The sequence below is a fragment of the Pseudophryne corroboree genome, chromosome 8, assembly GCF_028390025.1.
Source record: "Pseudophryne corroboree isolate aPseCor3 chromosome 8, aPseCor3.hap2, whole genome shotgun sequence".
Taxonomy (NCBI): Eukaryota; Metazoa; Chordata; class Amphibia; order Anura; family Myobatrachidae; genus Pseudophryne; species Pseudophryne corroboree.
This window is the reverse complement of record NC_086451.1, coordinates 207397141-207422965: the sequence shown is the minus strand read 5'-3', so window position 1 is coordinate 207422965 and position 25825 is coordinate 207397141. Positions and strand designations below refer to the sequence as shown.

The window sequence follows — 25825 nt, the reverse complement described above, 5'->3', positions numbered from 1 at the left end:
GCTTTTTCAGAAATTTGCAGAATTTTGGTAGATAGGAAAATCAAATTTGCTTTACTGTACCCGGCCAAATTGAGAGTAATTGAAAATGGCCAGGTCAGGGTTCTTACAGATCCTCAACAAGCTAAATCTCACTTTCTTAGCAGTAATCCACCTTCTCCAGCGCAATCAAATGCTAGTTCTAGAGATGAAGGACAACACTCCTCATTCATGTACCTGCCTATTGTTGTGGAGGGGGGAGCGACCACGGGTTGTATTTTGTTTTATATTGAATAGGTTAACACTTTAATGGATAGAAAAAATCTATTTGTCTAACCCTGCGCTATTCATTTTAAACATGTGACACAAACAGGTGAAATCACAGTGACAGTTAAAACCACAGTGAAGGGTAAACACTGATTAATAAAAACAAATACTTAGCTTTTGTAAATGTGATCGTTATCCAGCATCTGTTTCAAGATTTTTCATAGAAGACAATGGGGATATAGTAAATCCTTTAACGTCGGAGACCTGAAACAATAGTAAATGTGCCTCCCCCACATAGGCTTATTCAGCAGTGGCAGGGAAGGCACAATAAAAGGAATAATAGTGCAGGCATCTTCACAAAGGAACATGGATTTAATACAGGTTGCACTTCCAAGACATATGATAATAAACAGCATAACAACATCCTCTAATGGCACAAACTGCAACGCTTCATATATCTCACAGAGTACCACTGTTGGCATGGTAACAGGCGAATTGCAGGTCCAGTAACTACAGCCACTCTACAGGGAAATAATCAGTGTCAGAGGATGTCCAAAAGTGGGGAAGACAGTACCACACTCGAACGCGTTTTCGAATCAGCAGGATCCTTCATCAGAAGTGTAGTGGAACTGGCTTCCTTTAGTCCTTATATAAGGGTACATTAATTAATCCACATGCAATATACCGGAACCGGCATATCGTTTCCTGTGCGGTCAGCGGTAGTGACGGATCCTGGAAGTTGGTGCTCATCTCAGCGCTAGGTCTGAATTCCATCAAATGTGTTCCACACAAGCCAGTTCCTGTGTGGTCAGCTGAAGTGACGAAGCCCAGAAGTAGGCACTCGTCTCAGCGCTCAGCTTGCTTTCCATCAAATACGTTCCACACAGGACATTTCCAGTCACATGATTAGGTCCATTTTTAATTAAAAAACAGTGAGAGACCATAATAATTTCTACAAAACATATAAAAAAAAAACAATATAGGTGAGAGGGTCCAGATGATAATAGAATAGTTCAAGGTAACCATCCCCATATTTCTCTGGACTTTAAATAAAAAACATTTATAAAAACATTATAATTTGACAGTGCATAATAAATCGCACCAAGATGGAAATGAATATAATACCATTTTAAAATAAGGATTAAGTAAAAAAACACCCTAGTTCAAAATCACTGTTAAGACCACTTGGGACCAAAGTTTTTAATTGATAAATCCATCTCATTTCTGCTTTGGACAATCTTTATTCAAGGTCCCTAGTTCTATTTTTCAGTAAAATTTGTTCTTAACCATAAAAACTAGTAATGTGGCTTTCTTTCCTATCATGGAATTTCTTAAAGTGAGCTGACACAGTATGTGTGTCAAGACCTTTCCTTATATTGTATATATGCTCGGCAAGATGCACTTTAAGTGCTCGTGTTGTCTTACTGACATATATACAATTTTGAGAGATGATATCCCGCACAAGAACTAATTATAATTAATGTTTATGTAAGGGATTGCATGTTTAATTTCTAGTGTACGTAGAATCACATATATTAGAACATTGGTGCTACCCACTGATCCAAAAATTAAGTATGAGAAAAGCTTGTGACAGTGATCAGTTTGTCTGGGTGCACTCTATCCCATTCACCTATATTATGTATATCTTCAATAAAGAATTTGATTTTATTATATTTATTTATTATTTGATAAATATTTCAAACACAAACTACCAATACCCACGTGGAATATATTTTTTATTTGTGATCTCACATGCGGTATTATTATGACCGGAATATAAGGTCATACAAAGCGAAATATTAAAAACAATGAAGAAATAGAAAAATGTGAGAGAAAATTTTTAGACAAATTTTTGTCTGTGTGAAAAATAATAAAATTTAAAACCAAATTGTATGTCGTCTATTATTTCTTATATATTTCTATTATACTCTTATGATGAGTATTAATGTTCTAAGCTCCTTTATTTATGTGTACAGTATTTCAAAAATGCCAATGTATTATTCTATTGCCTTACTCTCCTTTATTGTAGTGTATATTTTACATGCCAGTAAACGTACATCCATGCAAATAATAGTGACTGTATTTAAGCCAGAGTAATTTGTTCTGTAAAATTCTCAGTATGTTGCATTACCCTCTAAATGGATACATTAACTGGTTCTGGCTAACCATGTATCCAATTGTAAACCCGACACATATGTATCTTATGTACCAGGACACTGCTGTGCTGTTGAGATAAACACTGACAAAAAACAGTTAGAAATGATCCGTCTGTATTTAGTGATAACTTATAATGTATGTTATATTATAATGCACTGAATTTATATAACAATATCCTTTTAAAAGAATATTATATTGCCTAAAATTGTAAAGCCTTCTTTTATTATGTCAGTGTTATACAGTAAGCAAGGTGTCAGTCCATTATATTTCCGTGCATTGACATGCTTCTTTTTCTTGCTAGGCAATCAATATGCTCTATATGCATACTGTGAGAATTATCTCATAAATAGAGCTATAATTAACATTTATGTACATGTATGCATTATCAATTGCCTCGGAACAAGCAGTATGTTTTCCTCCAGCACGTTTTATTTCCAATTGGGTTATTCAAACAGGCTGTAAGCCGTCAGGTGCTGGTCTCTATTTAGTGACTCCTCTATCACTTCATATCAGGGTACTGGCACATAGGATAATTACATATAAAGCTCGGCTGCTGACTATCAGTATAGGGTACCGGGGCGGATCCAGAAAAAAATGACAGGGGGGGCACCATGATAGGGGAAGGGCTGAATGTCTATGGTAACAGTTGTATTTGCACGCACCTTCGGCACGCGTGCTCACAGTAAAGGGGGGTGGTATCACTACAAGCGGCATGGCCTCACAAGATATGCCATCCCCGTAAACCACACCCCTCATTATAGTCACACTGGGAGGTACACACAAAAGACAAGGCCATTCCACTTACCTGCTTGCTATGCTGTGGGTCTTTTGTCTCCTAGTTGATGACCGATCCTTCCGGATGACTGTTCCAAGTAATGGCGGCCTGGCTCCTCTCCACAGCCTGTGTATTATAGTCAGTTGTAAAAATAAAACAGAGATGTCCAGCTCGCAGCACTCCCCCTTCAATAATCACAACACCCCCTCCCCCCACCAGTCCCTTCAATGTCCACACCATAGCACTTTCACGGCCCCTTCAATGTCTTCAGTACAATACACCTCCAACCACGGTGCCTTCAGTATCCACTCCACAGCACAGCACTCTCCAGACCCGCGGCACCTTCCAAGGTCAAACACAGGTTTTTTAAGGGCGTTTTCATTTTTGTATAAAATAAATATATATATATATATATATATATATAATGTAAATGCCATCCAAGAACGACGCTCGGAGACAAATAATAGCCAAATATACTTCATGTTGGCACATCTCTGCCTCACTGACAGCAGCAAATCCCCGTCTCATCACCACCTCACCGACAACAGCACCTACCAGCCTCACTGACAGCAGCACATGCCTGCCTCACTAGCAGCACATCCCCGCCTCACTGACAACAGCGCATCACTGACTCACTGACAGCAGCATATCCCCACCTCACTGACAACAGCACATCCCCTGCCTCACTAACAGCAGCACATCCCCTGCCTCACTAGCAGCACATCCCCGCCTCACTGACAACAGCGCATCACTGACTCACTGACAGCAGCATATCCCCACCTCACTGACAACAGCACATCCCCTGCCTCACTAACAGCAGCACATCCCCTGCCTCACTAGCAGCACATCCCCGCCTCACTGACAACAGCACATCCCCTGCCTCACTAACAGCAACACATCCCCGCCTCACTGACAGCAGCACATCCCCTGCCTCACTGACAACAGCGCATCACTGACTCACTGACAGCAGCATATCCCCACCTCACTGACAACAGCATCACTAACAGCAACACATCCCCACCTCACTGACAACAGCATCACTAACAGCAACACATCCCCGCAGCAACAGCAACACATCACTAACAGCAACACATCCCCGCCTCACTGACAGCAGCACATCCCCTGCCTCACTGACAACAGCGCATCACTGACTCACTGACAGCAGCACATCCCCTGCCTCACTGACAACCGCGCATCACTGCCTCACTGACAGCAGCACATCCCCTGCCTCACTGACAACAGCGCATCACTGACTCACTGACAGCAGCACATCCCCTGCCTCACTGACAACAGCACATCCCCACCTCACTGACAACAGCATCACTAACAGCAACACATCCCCGCAGCAACAGCAACACATCACTAACAGCAACACATCCCCGCCTCACTGACAGCAGCACATCCCCTGCCTCACTGACAACAGCGCATCACTGACTCACTGACAGCAGCACATCCCCTGCCTCACTGACAACAGCGCATCACTGCCTCACTGACAGCAGCACATCCCCTGCCTCACTGACAACAGCGCATCACTGACTCACTGACAGCAGCACATCCCCTGCCTCACTGACAACAGCACATCCCCACCTCACTGACAACAGCGCATTACTGACTCACTGACAGCAGCACATCTCTGCCTCACTGACAGCGGTACATCCCCGCCTCACTGACAGCGACACATCCCCGCCTCACTGACAGCGGCACATCGCCACCTCACTGACAACAGCGCATTACTGACTCACTGACAGCAGCACATCTCTGCCTCACTGACAGCGGTACATCCCCGCCTCACTGACAGCAGCACATCCCCTGCCACACTAGCAGCACATCCCCACCTCACTGACAACAGCGCATCACTGACTCACTGACAGCAGCATATCCCCACCTCACTGACAACAGCACATCCCCTACCTCACTAACAGCAACACATCCCCGCCTCACTGACAGCAGCACATCCCCTGCCTCACTGACAACAGCGCATCACTGACTCACTGACAGCAGCACATCCCCACCTCACTAACAGCACATCCCCTGCCTCACTAACAGCAACACATCCTCGCCTCACTGACAGCAGCACATCCCCTGCCTCACTGACAACAGCGCATCACTGAATCACTGACAGCAGCACATCCCCTGCCTCACTGACAACAGCGCATCACTGCCTCACTGACAGCAGCACATCCCCTGCCTCACTGACAACAGCGCATCACTGACTCACTGACAGCAGCACATCCCCTGCCTCACTGACAGCAGCACATCCCCACCTCACTGACAACAGCGCATTACTGACTCACTGACAGCAGCACATCTCTGCCTCACTGACAGCGGTACATCCCCGCCTCACTGACAGCGGCACATCCCCGCCTCACTGACAGCGGCACATCCCCGCCTCACTGACAACGGCACATCCCCACCTCACGGACAACGGCACATCCCCACCTCACTGACAGCGGCTCATCCCCACCTCCCTGACAGCGGCGCATCTTCGCCTCACTGACAGCGGCAATCCCTGCCTCACTGACAGCGGCACATCCCAGCCTCACTGACAGCGGCGCATCTTCGCCTCACTGACAGAGGCACATCCCCACCTCACTGACAACGGCACATCCCCACCTCACTGACAACGGCACATCCCCACCTCACTGACAGCTGCACATCTCTGCCCCTCTGACAGCGGCACATCCTCGCCTCACTGACAGCGGCACATCCCCACCTCACTGACAACGGCACATCCCCACCTCACTGACAGCAGCACATCTCCGCCTCACTGACAGCAGGGCATCCCCGCCTCACTGACAGCGGCACATCCCCACCTCACTGACAGCAGCACATCTACGCCTCACTGACAGCAGCACATCCCCTGCCTCACTGACAACAGCGCATCACTGACTCACTGACAGCAGCACATCCCCTGCCTCACTGACAACAGCGCATCACTGCCTCACTGACAGCAGCACATCCCCTGCCTCACTGACAACAGCACATCCCCTGCCTCACTAACAGCAGCACATCCCCTGCCTCACTAGCAGCACATCCCCGCCTCACTGACAACAGCGCATCACTGACTCACTGACAGCAGCATATCCCCACCTCACTGACAACAGCACGTCCCCTGCCTCACTAACAGCAGCACATCCCCGCCTCACTAGCAACACATCCCCACCTCACTGACAACAGCACATCCCCTGCCTCACTAACAGCAACACATCCTCGCCTCACTGACAGCAGCACATCCCCTGCCTCACTGACAACAGCGCATCACTGACTCACTGACAGCAGCATATCCCCACCTCACTGACAACAGCATCACTAACAGCAACACATCCCCGCAGCAACAGCAACACATCACTAACAGCAACACATCCCCGCCTCACTGACAGCAGCACATCCCCTGCCTCACTGACAACAGCGCATCACTGACTCACTGACAGCAGCACATCCCCTGCCTCACTGACAACAGCGCATCACTGCCTCACTGACAGCAGCACATCCCCTGCCTCACTGACAACAGCGCATCACTGACTCACTGACAGCAGCACATCCCCTGCCTCACTGACAACAGCACATCCCCACCTCACTGACAACAGCATCACTAACAGCAACACATCCCCGCAGCAACAGCAACACATCACTAACAGCAACACATCCCCGCCTCACTGACAGCAGCACATCCCCTGCCTCACTGACAACAGCGCATCACTGACTCACTGACAGCAGCACATCCCCTGCCTCACTGACAACAGCGCATCACTGCCTCACTGACAGCAGCACATCCCCTGCCTCACTGACAACAGCGCATCACTGACTCACTGACAGCAGCACATCCCCTGCCTCACTGACAACAGCACATCCCCACCTCACTGACAACAGCGCATTACTGACTCACTGACAGCAGCACATCTCTGCCTCACTGACAGCGACACATCCCCGCCTCACTGACAGCGGCACATCGCCACCTCACTGACAACAGCGCATTACTGACTCACTGACAGCAGCACATCTCTGCCTCACTGACAGCGGTACATCCCCGCCTCACTGACAGCAGCACATCCCCTGCCACACTAGCAGCACATCCCCACCTCACTGACAACAGCGCATCACTGACTCACTGACAGCAGCATATCCCCACCTCACTGACAACAGCACATCCCCTACCTCACTAACAGCAACACATCCCCGCCTCACTGACAGCAGCACATCCCCTGCCTCACTGACAACAGCGCATCACTGACTCACTGACAGCAGCATATCCCCACCTCACTGACAACAGCACATCCCCTGCCTCACTAACAGCAACACATCCTCGCCTCACTGACAGCAGCACATCCCCTGCCTCACTAGCAGCACATCCCCGCCTCACTGACAACAGCGCAACACTGACTCACTGACAGCAGCATATCCCCATCTCACTGACAACAGCACATCCCCTGCCTCACTAACAGCAGCACATCCCCTGCCTCACTAGCAGCACATCCCCGCCTCACTGACAACAGCACATCCCCTGCCTCACTAACAGCAACACATCCCCGCCTCACTGACAGCAGCACATCCCCTGCCTCACTGACAACAGCGCATCACTGACTCACTGACAGCAGCACATCCCCTGCCTCACTGACAACAGCGCATCACTGCCTCACTGACAGCAGCACATCCCCTGCCTCACTGACAACAGCACATCCCCTGCCTCACTAACAGCAGCACATCCCCTGCCTCACTAGCAGCACATCCCCGCCTCACTGACAACAGCGCATCACTGACTCACTGACAGCAGCATATCCCCACCTCACTGACAGCAGCACATCCCCTGCCTCACTGACAACAGCGCATCACTGACTCACTGACAGCAGCACATCCCCTGCCTCACTGACAACAGCGCATCACTGCCTCACTGACAGCAGCACATCCCCTGCCTCACTGACAACAGCGCATTACTGACTCACTGACAGCAGCACATCCCCTGCCTCACTGACAGCAGCACATCCCCACCTCACTGACAACAGCGCATTACTGACTCACTGACAGCAGCACATCTCTGCCTCACTGACAGCGGTACATCCCCGCCTCACTGACAGCGACACATCCCCGCCTCACTGACAGCGGCACATCGCCACCTCACTGACAACAGCGCATTACTGACTCACTGACAGCAGCACATCTCTGCCTCACTGACAGCGGTACATCCCCGCCTCACTGACAGCGGCACATCCCCGCCTCACTGACAGCGGCACATCCCCGCCTCACTGACAACGGCACATCCCCACCTCACGGACAACGGCACATCCCCACCTCACTGACAGCGGCTCATCCCCACCTCCCTGACAGCGGCGCATCTTCGCCTCACTGACAGCGGCAATCCCTGCCTCACTGACAGCGGCACATCCCAGCCTCACTGACAGCGGCGCATCTTCGCCTCACTGACAGAGGCACATCCCCACCTCACTGACAACGGCACATCCCCACCTCACTGACAACGGCACATCCCCACCTCACTGACAGCTGCACATCTCTGCCCCTCTGACAGCGGCACATCCTCGCCTCACTGACAGCGGCACATCCCCACCTCACTGACAACGGCACATCCCCACCTCACTGACAGCAGCACATCTCCGCCTAACTGACAGCAGGGCATCCCCACCTCACTGACAGCAGCACATCTACGCCTCACTGACAGCAGCACATCCCCTGCCTCACTGACAACAGCGCATCACTGACTCACTGACAGCAGCACATCCCCTGCCTCACTGACAACAGCGCATCACTGCCTCACTGACAGCAGCACATCCCCTGCCTCACTGACAACAGCGCATCACTGACTCACTGACAGCAGCATATCCCCACCTCACTGACAACAGCACATCCCCTGCCTCACTAACAGCAGCACATCCCCTGCCTCACTAGCAGCACATCCCCGCCTCACTGACAACAGCGCATCACTGACTCACTGACAGCAGCATATCCCAATCTCACTGACAACAGCACATCCCCTGCCTCACTAACAGCAGCACATCCCCTGCCTCACTAGCAGCACATCCCCGCCTCACTGACAACAGCACATCCCCTGCCTCACTAACAGCAACACATCCCCGCCTCACTGACAGCAGCACATCCCCTGCCTCACTGACAACAGCGCATCACTGACTCACTGACAGCAGCATATCCCCACCTCACTGACAACAGCATCACTAACAGCAACACATCCCCGCAGCAACAGCAACACATCACTAACAGCAACACATCCCCGCCTCACTGACAGCAGCACATCCCCTGCCTCACTGACAACAGCGCATCACTGACTCACTGACAGCAGCACATCCCCTGCCTCACTGACAACAGCGCATCACTGCCTCACTGACAGCAGCACATCCCCTGCCTCACTGACAACAGCGCATCACTGACTCACTGACAGCAGCACATCCCCTGCCTCACTGACAACAGCACATCCCCACCTCACTGACAACAGCATCACTAACAGCAACACATCCCCGCAGCAACAGCAACACATCACTAACAGCAACACATCCCCGCCTCACTGACAGCAGCACATCCCCTGCCTCACTGACAACAGCGCATCACTGACTCACTGACAGCAGCACATCCCCTGCCTCACTGACAACAGCGCATCACTGCCTCACTGACAGCAGCACAGCGCATCACTGCCTCACTGACAGCAGCACATCCCCTGCCTCACTGACAACAGCGCATCACTGACTCACTGACAGCAGCACATCCCCTGCCTCACTGACAACAGCACATCCCCACCTCACTGACAACAGCGCATTACTGACTCACTGACAGCAGCACATCTCTGCCTCACTGACAGCGGTACATCCCCGCCTCACTGACAGCGACACATCCCCGCCTCACTGACAGCGGCACATCGCCACCTCACTGACAACAGCGCATTACTGACTCACTGACAGCAGCACATCTCTGCCTCACTGACAGCGGTACATCCCCGCCTCATTGACAGCAGCACATCCCCTGCCACACTAGCAGCACATCCCCACCTCACTGACAACAGCACATCACTGACTCACTGACAGCAGCATATCCCCACCTCACTGACAACAGCACATCCCCTACCTCACTAACAGCAACACATCCCCGCCTCACTGACAGCAGCACATCCCCTGCCTCACTGACAACAGCGCATCACTGACTCACTGACAGCAGCATATCCCCACCTCACTGACAACAGCACATCCCCTGCCTCACTAACAGCAACACATCCTCGCCTCACTGACAGCAGCACATCCCCTGCCTCACTGACAACAGCGCATCACTGAATCACTGACAGCAGCACATCCCCTGCCTCACTGACAACAGCGCATCACTGCCTCACTGACAGCAGCACATCCCCTGCCTCACTGACAACAGCGCATCACTGACTCACTGACAGCAGCACATCCCCTGCCTCACTGACAGCAGCACATCCCCACCTCACTGACAACAGCGCATTACTGACTCACTGACAGCAGCACATCTCTGCCTCACTGACAGCGGTACATCCCCGCCTCACTGACAGCAACACATCCCCGCCTCACTGACAGCGGCACATCGCCACCTCACTGACAACAGCGCATTACTGACTCACTGACAGCAGCACATCTCTGCCTCACTGACAGCGGTACATCCCCGCCTCACTGACAGCGGCACATCCCCGCCTCACTGACAGCGGCACATCCCCGCCTCACTGACAACGGCACATCCCCACCTCACGGACAACGGCACATCCCCACCTCACTGACAGCGGCTCATCCCCACCTCACTGACAGCGGCAATCCCTGCCTCACTGACAGCGGCACATCCCAGCCTCACTGACAGCGGCGCATCTTCGCCTCACTGACAGAGGCACATCCCCACCTCACTGACAACGGCACATCCCCACCTCACTGACAACGGCACATCCCCACCTCACTGACAGCTGCACATCTCTGCCCCTCTGACAGCGGCACATCCTCGCCTCACTGACAGCGGCACATCCCCACCTCACTGACAACGGCACATCCCCACCTCACTGACAGCAGCACATCTCCGCCTCACTGACAGCAGGGCATCCCCGCCTCACTGACAGCGGCACATCCCCACCTCACTGACAGCAGCACATCTACGCATCACTGACAGCAGGGAATCCCCGCCTCACTGACAGCAGCGCATCTCCACCTCACTGACAGAGGCACATCCCCACCTCACTCACAACGGCACATCCCCACCTCACTGACAGCTGCGCATCCCTGCCCCACTGATAGCGGCGCATCCCCGCCTCACTGACAGCAGGGCATCCCCGCCTCACTGACAGCGGCGCATCTCCGCCTCACTGACAGAGGCGCATCCCCGTCTCACTGACAACGGCGCATCCCCGCCTCACTGACATCAGCGCATCACTGCCTCACTGACAGCAGCACATTTCCGCCTCACTGACAGCAGCACATCCCCACCTCACTGACAGCATCCCTGCCTCACTGACAGCAGCACATCCTGCCTCACTGAGCGCAATTTAAATAAAAAATGTATGTGTGTAGTGGGCATGTGTGCAGTATAATGTATGTGTACAAGGGGCATGTGTGCAGTAGGCGTAAGTGTTGTGGGCATATGTGTAATAGTGGGCATGTGTGCAGTATGTGTGCAGTATGCAAGTGGGCATGTGTGCAGTATGTATGTGCGCAGTGGGCATGTGTGCAGTATGCATGTGTGCAGTATGTATGTGTGCAGTATGTATGTGTGCAGTGGGCATGTGTACAGTATGCATGTGTGCAGTATGTATGTGTGCAGTGGGCATGTGTGCGGTATGTATGTGTGCAGTGGGCATGTGTGCAGTATGTAAGTGTGCAGTGGGCATGTGTACACTGTACAGTATGTATGTGTGCAGTATGTATGTGTGCAGTGGGCATGTGTGTAGTATGTATGTGTGACTGTGCAACATGTGTGTGTGAAACATATAGAGCTTCAGCATGTTCTGACAGCCAGTGAGGGGTTAGTTCTGCACCAGAGTGCATACACGCTGCTATCTGGATGTGACAGGGAAGATATACAGCACATTAGTTGGCTCTGGCTACAGGCTTTCTGCAGCCAGAACACAGGGTTATCAGCCCAGGGTCACAGCCCATAAAACGGAGCTGTATTATGGGGTCAGCACACAGACTCACAGTACTACGGAGCTAACACAGTCACACCAAAGTTCCTGCCAGCCAAGTACCAGCGTGTGTCACGTATTTACAGCCTCCTAACACATTGTAGTGTCACAGCCTCAGCACATTGCTGTCACTGCTGCAACTCACCAGTGTCAGTGTGCGTGGCCAGCTCCGCTCCAGTCTCATGCTGAGCTGACGCCTCCCTCCACAGGGCTCCGAGCCCTGTCAGCATTCATTTGAATAGTCCAGCCCACCTAATGATAGGCACAACGGCTGACCTATCTTCACTCCTGCAGCTGTGTGCCTGCTTGTTCTTGTAGAGGAGACAGAGCTGGAGGCAGACCCGGGGAGGAGCCATCACGGAAGTAGTCAGTTAACGCTGCCTGATCGCTGCAGTGCTGCTGCTCACGTTTGGAAAAAAAAGTGCTAGAAATGACAGGGGGGGCACGGGCCTGTGTGCCCCTCCCCTGGATCCGCCACTGCAGTGGCAGTGTGTATTGATTATTGTGTGCTTCCTGTTCCCCATTAGTATTTTCGTGATGTCAAAAAGTGATTACACATGTAACGTACACCTCATGTATAATCACTTTTTGACATTACGAAAATTATTGCAACTCATTGTATATGCCGCAGGGACAAATACTAATGTGGAACTGTCATAGTGGGTGGCTGGCAGAATACTGGTAGGCACATGGGGTCACTTATTGAATATGCAGTGACAGAAAGCACACAATAATCAATACACACTGGTACCCTATACTGACAGTCAGCAGCCGAGCTTTATATGTAATTATCCTATTTGCCAGTACCCTGATATGAAGTGATAGAGGAGTCACTAAATAGAGACCAGCACCTGACGGCTTACAGCCTGTTTGAATAACCCAATTGGAAATAAAACGTGCTGGAGGAAAACATACTGCTTGTTCCGAGGCAATTGATAATGCATACATGTACATAAATGTTAATTATAGCTCTATTTATGAGATAATTCTCACAGTATGCATATAGAGCATATTGATTGCCTAGCAAGAAAAAGAAGCATGTCAATGCACGGAAATATAATGGACTGACCCCTTGCTTACTGTATAACACTGACATAATAAAAGAAGGCTTTGAAGCATATTGGTACCCAATTTTAGGCTATATAATATTCTTTTAAAAGGATATTGTTATATAAATTCAGTGCATTATAATATAACATACATTATAAGTTATCACTAAATACAGACGGACCATTTGTAACTGTTTTTTGCCAGTGTTTATCTCAACAGCACAGCAGTGTCCTGGTACATAAGATACATATGTGTCGGGTTTACAATTGGATACATGGTTAGCCAGAACCAGTTAATGTATCCATTTAGAGGGTAATGCAACATACTGAGAATTTTACAGAACAAATTACTCTGGCTTAAATACAGTCACTATTATTTGCATGGATGTACGTTTACTGGCATATAAAATATACACTACAATAAAGGAGAGTAAGGCAATAGAATAATACATTGGCATTTTTGAAATACTGTATACATAAATAATGGAGCTTAGAATATTAATACTCATCATAAGAGTATAATATAAATATATAAGAAATAATAGACGGCACAAGATTTGGTTTTAAATTTTATTATTTTTCACACAGACAAAAATTTGTCTAAAAATTTTCTCTCACGTTTTTCTATTTCTTCATTATTGTTAATATTTCGCTTTTTATGACCTTATATTCCGGTCATAATAATACCGCATGTGAGATCACAAATAAAAAATATATTCCACGTGGGTATTGTTAGTTTGTGTTTGAAATATTTATCAAACAATAAATAAATATAATAAAATAAAATTCTTTATTGAAGATATACATACTATAGGTGAATGGGATAGAGTGCACCCAGACAAACTGATCCCTGTCACAAGCTTTTCTCAGACATATATACAATATAAGGAAAGGTCCTGTGTGGAACACATTTGATGGAAAGCAAGCTGAGCGCTGAGACGAGCGCCAACTTCCGGGATCCGTCACTTCCGCTGACCGCACAGGAAACGATATGCCGGTTCCGGTATATTGCATGGATTCATTAATGTACCCTTATATAAGGACTAAAGGAAGCCAGTTCCACTACACTTCTGATGAAGGATCCTGCTGCTCCGAAAACGTCTTCGAGTGTGGTACTGTCTTCCCCACTTTTGGACATCTTCTGACAATGATTATTTCCCTGTAGAGTGGCTGTAGTTACCGGACCTGCATTTCGCCTGTTACCACGCCAACAGTGGTACTCTGGGGCAGATTTATTAAGCCTGGTGAAGTGGTAAAATGCACGGTGATAAAGTACCAGCCAATCAGCTCCTAACTACCATGTCACAGGCTGGGTTTGAAAAATGACAGTTAGGAGCTGACTGGCTGGTGCTTTATCACCTTCCACTTTATCACTTCACCAGGCTTAATAAATCTGCCCCTCTGTGAGATATATGAAGCGTTGCAGTTTGTGCCATTAGAGGATGTTGTTATGGTGTTTTTTATCATATGTCTTGGAAGTGCAACCTGTATTAAATCCATGTTCCTTTGTGAAGACGCCTGCACTATTATTCCTTTTATTGTGCCTTCCCTGCCACTGTTGAATAAACCTATGTGGGGGAGGCACATTTACTATTGTTTCAGGTCTCCGACGTTAAAGGATTTACTATATCCCCATTGTCTTCTATGAGAAATCTTGAAACAGATGCTGGATAACGATCACATTTACAAAAACTCAGTATTTGTTTTTATTAATCAGTGTTTACCCTTCACTGTGGTTTTAACTGTCACTGTGATTTAACCTGTTTGTGTCACATGTTTAAAACGAATAGCGCAGGGTTAGACATATAGGGCCAGTTGCATCATCGCTTGGAGAGTGTTAAAATGGAGAGTGAAAAAGTACCAGCCAATCACCTCCTAACTGCCATGTCACAGGCTGTGTTTGAAACATGACAGTTTGGAGCTGGTTGGCTGGTACTTTTTCACTGTCAATTTTATCACTTTCCAAGCGATGATGCATCTGGTCCACAGACTTTTTTCTATATATGGTTATTTGAGGTGTTTGGATGAGCACCTAATCTATGTGTCTTCCCAGCTGCTCTTTTTTTAACAGCGCACTATTCTAGCATAAAAACCCCTCCTTTTTCTACTTTAATGGATAGGTTACCACTTTAACTGATCTTCCAGTGCCTCTTGACAAGAGGGTGCACCTCTTAACTAGGCGAATGCATCATACCTAACAAAGGGGCCAAGATGCAAGAATGCTGCCCCATGACCATGTGGCCGCGCTCCTACATTCCACATTTTTCTGTTATATTTTCATCTGTGTTTATATGTATGATATCAATTTATTTTTATGTTCTATTGGATCTATGATATTGTCCTAGACCCTTTATTTGGTTTTATTTCATCTGAAGTTTAATTCGTAATTGTGCATATTTAACAATGTTCACAGTGTTACTGTATTTTATGTTTTGTTGTTGACTGGTCGGAGCATCCTTTCTGATATGGATGGGGATCCTCAGGCATTTCCAAAGGGTCCTTTGTGTGACCCAGGTTTGTTATTTTTAGATGTAAAAATTTGGGGTGTTGCAAGGAGGCCAGGATGGGGCTTATGGTTACTCTGAGTCTTTTTTTTTGGAAGCTCTATATCTCTGAGTGGAGCAATCTCTTCCTCTTAAAAGACATTAATGGCGGATGGTAACAATACTAGTCCTCATGTTAAGACCTATTCCCATTTTTCAATTTTGTCTTGGAATGTGGGGGGATTAAATACCCCGATTAAAATGAAGAGTCCTTACTCATTTATGACGTAAACACCAATCAATTACTTTTTTTCAGGAAACACACTGGAGAAGGGGGGATGATTCCACCTTACGCGCCCCATGGGTAGCGGAATGTATACAATCTTCCCATTCATCAAAATCTAGAGGGGTGGCAATTATGCGCCATAAAAATCTGAGATATGAAATATTGCAGACCATTTTGGACGCTGGGGGCAGATATTTAACAATTGATATTCTTATTGAAGGGCAAAAATTTACACTCGTGAATTTATATGCCCCCAATGTAGCAATAGGTGATTTCCTCCGCAATTTTACGCAGGTGCTGGCTAGTAGAGTTAACTACTCTTTGGTGGTGGGAGGAGATTTTATTGCTGTGGTTGACGCAATGCTAGATTAATCATTTACTACTGCTCATATGTCCTCTCCATGCTGGAAATGTATTCAAGAACTAAAAGACACGCTATAAATTAGTGACGGATGGCATCTTCTGCATAACACTGAGAGATCCTATAGTCATCTTTTGAGAGTGTATAGCTCTATGTCTCGCATAGACTATGTACTGCTTGCAAATAATATGCTTCATCAAATTAAAAACGCTATGTGGGGGATATTATAATCTCAGATCACATGCCGGTAATTTTGGAATTGTATGTGATTTGCCAGTCACTTCCTATCCACCTTTGGCGTTTCCCAGACTTTTTATCTAATTCTGATGATTTCCAACAGTTTCTGGTACATTCCTGGACTACTTTTTTAGATGATAACATTGAACATTGGGATAACTCTGTGTTTTTCTGGGAGATGTCAAAGGTGGTAATGCGAAGGCATGTGATCAGTTATGTAGCAAAACAACATGTACAAAAATATTGTGTACTTAATACAGCAGCATCCCATACTGTAGTTTTAATGCCTACAAAAATAACCCTACTGATGAATTGATTGAAACGTGTTTACGGGATCAGAGACTTTTGGATTCTTTCCTTACAGCTCAAGCGCCGCAACACTTGGATTATACCAAGCTTAATTATTACAAGTGGGGGAATAAATCTGGAAAATTGTTGGCAACGATATCCAGACCCTGGAAAAAGCATTCACTCATTACGGCCTTAAGCGGTGGTCCACAGAATAATATTTGTACGACTACAAGTGACAATTTAGCACATTTTCATTAATATTATACAGACCTCTATAGTCCCATTGCCCCACAGGAGTACTTACAAAGAGATTTTATGACCCAAGCAAACTTACTTGTACTTACTCCAGAGCAAATAGAGCTACTGGAGAAGGAGGTTACGGAAGAGGAATTGAAGGTTATCGCTGCATTACATCCTCACAAATCACCAGGGCCTGATGGGTTCACTGATGCCTACTATAAATTATTGAAACAAGAATTAATCTCCACATTGCTAGAATTGTTTAATACAATTTATAAAGATGCCCTAAGTTATCCTAAATTTTATCAGGCATATAATACCGTGATCCCTAAACCCGACAGAGACCCATTACTGACAGAATCCTATAGACCAATTACTCTTCTATTCTTAATTCTGATTTTAAACTTTTTACTAAAATAATGGCAAATATATTACAGACAATACTCCCAGACTTGCTGACAGAACATCAGTTTGGTTTAGTCCGTGGATGCCAATCAGTTAAAGCTATCCGGATAGCTATAGCAGCAACTGCAGCCTTAATCAATCTAAAAAGCTCCACACATATGTTACTGAGTCTTGATGCTCACAAGGATATTGACACGGTGTTGGGGTGTCATTTATTTGATGTGTTGATTCGCAGAGGCTTTCAGGAGAAATTTGTGGGACTGATTAAATACTTGTATATAGCTCCGGTAACCTCTTTGCTGATTAATGCCAAATTGGGGACTCCCCTAACCATGAAGAGAGGTACAAGACAGGGGTGCCCCTTATTGCCGCTTCACTTCAATTTGTCTATAGATCCCCTCTTTCATATACTTCAGGATTCTGACACATACCTGGGCATACAAATTATGATTAAAGAAATAAAACTGCTGGCATTTGCGGATGACGATTTAATATATATTGTTAACCCCAAAAAATCTCTCAGAGGTATACTGTAGCTGTTAGATACTTTTGGAAAGGTGCCTGGCTTTGCAGTTAATCTAGCCAAATTAGTGGGCCTATATTTAAAAGATGGGACAATGAGACCAGGATGGGGGCGACAAACTCCTTTAACCTGCGGCAAGTCCTACATAACATATTTAGGCATTAAACTCCGTAAATATCCTTCGGAACTTTGGAACTTTATAGACTAAATGTGACAGAAGTGATATGATCCATAACCTTAGAACTAGAGAGATGGAAACACCTGAAATTGCCCTATTTGGGGAGGGCAAATCTCATTAAATTGTGCACTTTTCTGTGCTTGTTATATATCTTACAATCCCTACCAGCAATAATTAGCAGGTTTGATTTCTCCAGGATTGTGACGCTATTTCGACAATTTATTTGGAATGGCAAGAGGCCACGCATTGCTATGCTGAAATTACAGCAAACAAAATGTAATGGTGCTATATATTTCCCAAATGTACAACTTTACAACCATGCTTCTTTGTTACATTTTTTGAGGGATTGGATAACTGATAATGATACTTATGCAAATACTCAATTAGAAGCCCAATTTCTAAAAAAAGGGAACCTGATTACATTTCAACATGGGTTGGAGGTGGAACATGATCAGGAATTAAAAGACAATCCTTTATTGTGGACAGTTTATCGCTATTGGCACATTCTGCATCGCTCCAGGAATTTGGGTTCGCACAACTTGCTGTATTTGAGATTCTTGGTAAAAGAGATTGCAGCATGGAAAGGCAGACTTTCTGTTAACAATGTTTTATCAAGAGGGCTGAAAAATATAGAAAATGTGGTGGATTTTATTAATAGAAAACCTATGACTTTTGCACGGGCACAACAATCTTACTCGTTTCCCTGTAGTTATCCATTAGCATTTTTTCAGATGCAGCATTATGTTAGCCTAGTGCTCAAATCATTATTCACATTGAACTTAGATAACACTCTAGATAGCATTTTGGGATCTCCCTATGCCACCATGAAGGCTCTATTACTTTAGTATAGGTTATTAAATACGCCATGGATCATTCTGCCTCAATGAAGGGTATACAACAATGGACCCTAGACATCACCACTCGTACATGTGATAAATTACTGAAAAACTTAATGAATTCCTGGAAAATGATACCATCGGTGCAATATCATAAAATGTATTATAACATCATTCATGAGGCTTATTACTCCCTTCATAGAAAGCATTTGGTAGGTATGTCCGACTCGAATGCATGTCTTAAGTGCAGTGCTCTGAGAGCGGATTTAATGTACTGATTTTGGAATTGTCCTATGTTTTGCCAATTAAGAAACTTTGTCCAATTTACGGTTGAATGGGCTCTGTTTGGAATTGTTCCAGAAAATCAGAGAATCGCCAAAGGCTGCAAGAGTTTATTACTTGCTATAAGCTCGGCAGCTCGCAAAGCTATATTACAATATTGGATTCTCCATAGCCACCCCACGTTAGCTTTATTTAAACATAATTAATTCCAAATGCAATGGTTGAAAAATATAGTACATAAAAATAAATTAGTTGGGCGATTTTTCGACGTTTGGGAGAGCTATATAGTAACTCAGATTAAACCTAGAAATTATCAAAAACTAGAGATGTGCGGCGGGTACTTTTAGTGTTTTGTGTTTTGATTTTGGATCTTGATCCCCGCTTGTGTTTTGGATCTGGAAAGGTTTTGCCAAAACCACCCTTTCGGGTTTTGGTTTTGGATATGGATGATTTTTGAAAAAAACATAAAAATAGCTAAAATCACCTGCGGTATTATTGTTGGAGATAGACTCTGTATATCTACGTCCTTTGGTCGTCTGTTTAATACCCTTGAACATCAGTCAATGGTTCTGTACTTAGCAGCTGGCTGGAGACCAGAAATAATGAGACATCACACAGGAGATATGTAGAAGCTCAGCAAGTCATTTCTGATCTGACTCGTTGCTCTAGGAGCCTTTATTTATACACAAATGAATAAAGGAATAAAGGTATGGCAGTGTGTTAGCCAATCAAAGTACACCGTGTGCAAAGATAAACAATGATTTAATTAAAACCAATTATAGTATTCCTGAATATATTCTTATCACCGTTTGCTCATTAATTTAATGAGAAGGCCTGTCTCTTATCGCCATCTGGACATTAATCTTGAAAGCCTTCTTTCCATTGTCACCTGGACATTCCAAAACATACTCCTTTAATGTTCTCATCACGCAATTAAAGTTTTATCTTAGCCTGGGAGTTAACTAAATGTCCTTGTGTCTGCAGCTGGAGAAATCATATTGTTCTTAACAAAATAGTTTCTCACAGAAATATCTATGTAATTAATTTAAGGAAATTACATATAGTAGCTGGCTCTGTTCATTGATTATTGGGTTGAAACCTATTTTATAGCATTATATGTGATTTTAGTTATTAAATATAAAGCTTACAACAATTATTAAGATGTTTTTATATTTATAACTGTTCTATTTCCTTCAAAATGCTTGAAGGTCCTCTTCTGGGCATATTTCTTATACAGGTTGCTAGGGCTAAGAGTCTCATGCACATATCATATAAATGTCAGCATTACTTATAAACCTATAAAAAATAGCTTGAAATACATCTAGAATGGCTGCCATTATACAAAATGGCTGATAGCCGATTTAGCATAATACCGTCTCTTTCAGTCCCTCCTTTTTATAATAATCTGACATTACAGTATATCTGGCATTACAATTTCTCTGCCTAACAAGTCTAAGCAGACAGTCTAGCTAAGATGGTGCTAAAGGCTATATCCCCACAAGATGGTGCTTTCATTCTGTCTGACGGAGGGTTGATGACTATTCACTCATATCCATCAAGGTAGACTGTTCACGGCTCTTTCTTGCCAGACTTTTCTGTAAGTCTTAAACTTGGAAGTATCAAAACCTTTATTTACTTGTTTCTTGCAAATTGAAAAACAGCAAAGCAGTATCTTAAAACACAGATATATTATAATTGCTAAGCCAACAATTTTTAACAAAAACATAAAAATTTCAAAAGTCCATCCTTTGATTCCACTAAACCACTTAGTAGGATTTAGCCATGATATCCATGCCCAGTCACCCTCTAGAGTGTCAGGGATATTGTTTTTGTTGGCATATGCTTGTTTTTCATTTTCTATTTCTTGGACATGCCATTGAACAACTTCTTGTGCAATATCTGTTTCATTAGTGATAAATGTACAACACATTCTACCTGTCTGGGTATATACTGTCATGCAATAAGTACTGAAGTTCCCAATATAATGACCCATAGTGGCCTGTCTAGTTTATGCCCAATTAGCCTCTGTATGTTTGTGTATTTCATTGTTCAAACTTAACTTGGGCAAGTTTGCAGTGGGACCCAAGTCTCTCTGTCTCTCCTTAATTTTCACAGAAGTGGGTGTGATCAGCCACACTTGATTTGGACCATCAAATCTGGGCTCAAGTGAGTTTTTCATGTGTCTTTTCAGATACACCCAATCTCCAGGTTAAAGCTTGTGGGGATTCAGTTCTGCTCCTGAATCTGGGAGAAAGGCAAAAAACTAGAGAATACAGAGGTGTCAGTTTCTTCAGAAAGACTTTTTTTTATCATATGCAGTCAAATTACCATATTTATGCTGTAACTCTTGTGGATAATAACATCCTATCTTAGGTATGCTATCAAACCATATTTTTACTGAGTATGGTTCTACTATTAAGCAGTACTAAAAATAAACACTTTAGCATCCTTTTCTGGTTTTTGTGACACACACACTCTGATACTGTAACTTCTGGTACTCCTTATCTGCAAATAACTTCTGAACTTAATTTTCTAGCTGTTGATCTTGCTGTAGCTTTTGCCATTGGCCAATAACTGAAAATGTCTGTGACTACCATAACATCTTTGGCAGTTAGTTATAGTCAATTTGCAGTCTTCTAAATGGAAAATAACTTTTGGGGATTGCTCCAAGGGTTGTCTTGACCTTCTGTCCTGGATTGGACATTTCCACATATCCAGCAGGCTTGTACAAACTTGGCTGCATCTGGATAAAATTCTGGAGCTATCCATCTTTCATTAACTAAATTTCCCATTTGATCCTTTCTCAGGTGTGTGAGTCCATGGCTGCCTTAACACATAAGTGGATATAAGCTTCTGGGTAAGTATAACTTCTCTTCTAATTTCCATAAGCCAGTTTCTTCTTTTTGTCTGGCTCCTCTTCTCTGCCATGCTGCTTTTTCTTCAGGATCTGCTTGTTCCTGAAATTTCTTCAAATCCTGTAGATCAGGCATTTGAGGCTTTGTTTCTTCTGTCTGTGTAGTGTAGATTGCTACCTTCACTGGTTGTTTGGTTGCTTTCTTTATCCACAGGCTACTCTCTCATTATCTCCTGCTTTGTTCTGAAGTTCAATCAGTGTAGCATAATCAGGCATTTTGGTCTGGCTCTGGAATGGTTAATTTACTGTATAGGCTTGCCTTTTCTGCTGGGGGCATTTTGCTGCCATCTTGGCTTCAGCATCTTGCCAGATTGTGGCCTCTTGTTTCAGGAATGTCGTTTCTTGTGTGTGCCTGGATAGTCATCAATGCAACTTTTTTGTGGCCCTTGTAGAGCTCTGAACCGGTGTCTGATCGGTAAAGCATGTTGTATGCCTTCGTCACTTGCCGTCTTGAAGCCTCTGCTTTTCCATATCTGGCCCACAATCCTCTGCTGGGATGGTAAAGATCATGAGTCCACAACTTCATGTTCAGTGGTTACAGCATATCTTGTTTAAGGAATCCCATCCTCATAGTACCTTGAACCATCCACATATTGCTCATGGTGAGCATTGAGTAGGGCTGTATTTGCAACATGTGGCAAAAGATGAGTTTCTTGTTCCATTAAAGCCATACAATCATGAGAGAAAGAAACATTTTGATTATTAGAAATATTCTCTTCCTCTTTTGGACCATCCCTCTGGTCCTGCGTCCATGATGATCTGTCTCTATCTTCTTCTTCTGGACCACCTTCCTGGTCCTCATCATCATCTTCTTGCTGATCCATCAATAGGGAAGATAATCTGTTTCTCCCTCCTTTTTAATCTTCAGAATCAACACCTTTATTTATTAATGCTGGTAAAAGGGTTGCTGGGTTGAGGGTAGTACATCTTCTGATGGTCACATTTGTTGCACTTAGCAGTGCTACTTCATACTTGGTCAGCCTCACTCCTGACAGGTGTTTGGGTCTTGCTTGTTGAAGCTTCTTTGTACCTGCATGTGGTACCTGGATTATGAGCTTATGATTCAGCACCGTGCCTGTGCTCTTGTCCTCTTCTAGGACTGCTGCTGCTGCCACTGCTCTGATGCAGGTAGGCGCTTCTTGAATAATGTTGTTAAGCTTACTTGAGTGGTAGGCCACTGGTCTTGGTTTTAGTCCGTGAATTTGAGGACTCCCAGTGTATGGCCTCCTTCTTCATGACAATACAAGGTAAAAGATTTACTGTAGTCAGGTATTCCTAGGGCTGGAGATGAGGCAATTGCTATTTTTAATTGCTTGATTGCTTCTTCCATCTCTAGTTGGGTGGGGTGTGGACCCTCCTTTTTGGTGCTGTCATACAGAGTTTGCGTGTAGACTGAAGCCAGAGGTATCCATTCTCTGCAGTATCCCACTAGGCCTAGGAATGATCTGACTTGCTTCAGAGTAGTTGGCATTTTCGCTTGCAGTATGAGCCTTTTCCTGTTCTCTGTCAGGTGCCTTGTAATACCATGTCCTAGGAAGATTACATTTTACTTTGCTAGCTGCAATTTCTCCTTTGAGGCTCTGCAGTCTTGTTCTTCCAGAAACTTTAATAAGTACACTGTCTCTTCTTGGTACTTCTTTTCAGTGGTGGTGGCAATTAGCAGGTCATCTACATCCTGTATCAGCTGTTTGTTTTCTGGATAGAGGGGTCTCATGCTTATAATATTGTAGACATGGCTTCAGTGAAATCACTTGGTGATGTGCCACCCCCCTCTGGGGCAGTCTTGTCCAATAGTACTGTTTACCCTTATATGTGAAAGCAAGAATCCTGTGCTGGGGTAAGGGAGTACTGTTTGATGGACACTGGTACTGTTCCTTTCTTTATTTGCAGTTGTACTGGCTGTACTTTAAGAAGTCTCACATCCGGTTTTCCTCAGACCATAATCTATCAGGGACTGATGATGTCCATGCTGGGAGTTGCTGTTCCTCTTCATCTTTCTTTTCCTGTGAGAGGTAGACTTGTATAGCAGCTTCTATTTCAGGTTGTATCTTTGCTGGAGCGTTGCTGGTATACTTAATGCCTTTTGGAGTGTACTGGATTGTTGCTTGCATTAGGGCTAGGATGTCCGCTCCCAAAAGGTTGACTGGACAGGTGGGTGAGGTCAGGAATGCCGCTGGGACAAGTGTGGCTTCATTATTGATGAGTAAGGGCATCATATTACTTTCTTGCAGGAGTAGGGCTTGACCTCCCAATCCAGTTGCTTTGATGGCCTGATCTGTAAGTAAATGTGGAGGAATCTGGTTGTGCACAAAAACAGTTCTTGAAGCCCCTGTGTCTATTAAACAATCAAGTTCTTGTCCTGTGGGTAAAGTCACTGTAATTGTACCTTTTGTTGAAATGTCAGTTGTCACAGGATGCACAGATATTGTCGCTGACACAGGGGTTGCGCACCTTCATGCTCTGTCATCTTGTGCATGTTGGTTTACATATGGCTGGTCAGAAGTTTGCTGTTTTTGCGTGAATCTAAAATATTTTCTGCAATCCTTCTTCTGATGTCCTTGTAGCTTACACCAAAAACATTTGCCAGTCATGTCATTACCTTGTGCATCCATTTGTTTCCTTGTTTGGTGTGGCTTACCTTCTTGTCCACTCCTGGGTCTTGGTATACATGTCTTTTAAGGATACACAAAAATTTTTGGAAGGTGTGCCGCCCTGGGTGCTTAAATATAGTGAAATAATACAATATAGTGCAGTCACTTATTCAATAAAACTTCAGTGTTGTTCCATGTGTTGATGATTTGCTTGATTTCAATTTCCAGAACGATGCAGTGCATGAAATAAAGAAAACAATATATATAGTGTAACACAGTTTAAAATGAACAAAGGTATCTGCGTGATTATATAACGTGATCTGGTATTGTGATTGATATGATATCCAAAATTTAGCCAAGGCGTACCCCACTCATTATGTGAAAAATGCAGTATAAGCACATCAAGGTATCTTTGATCAAGGAAGAATGGCGTACCCAACTCACAATGTCACAAATGGTTTGAAGCTCATCAAGGTATCTTTCTTGTGGAATTAGGACCTTTGTCTTCTGACCCAAGTTGTTTTAATCCACGTGTACCCAAAACAAGAAACAATTCTCCAGTGTGTAGTAATGCTTTCAAAACCATGTAAAGTACATACTAACTGCAACAACCACATACTTTTTTTAAATTAATGTTTTAGAGGAAATAAGCGTACCCCACTCACAAAAATGCAGTAATTTCTATACACATCAATAGAATGTGTACCCTACTCACAGAATCATGCGAGGTTTGCAAAGCCCATCAAGGTTTCTTTGATTTTCAATCTCCTCTCAAGAAAAAAAGGCTGGATATTTCTTAAAAACCATAAAAATTTTATTGTACAAAAACCCCAATCGGTAG

General features: G+C 45.0%; 1 long non-coding RNA gene across 5 annotated transcripts in view; it reads right to left on the bottom strand.

Annotated features, from left to right (window-relative positions):
• Positions 1-25128, bottom strand: part of LOC134948819 (uncharacterized) — a 281962-nt gene extending 256834 nt beyond the window's left edge. For all 5 annotated transcript variants that reach the window (XR_010183031.1, XR_010183030.1, XR_010183034.1 and 2 more), the window contains exons 1-2: positions 19964-25128; positions 17350-17470 (exon numbers count right to left, since the gene is read on the bottom strand). This is a non-coding gene — a long non-coding RNA (uncharacterized LOC134948819). The remainder of the gene's footprint in view (positions 1-17349; positions 17471-19963) is intronic.
• Positions 25129-25825: the final 697 nt, after the last annotated feature.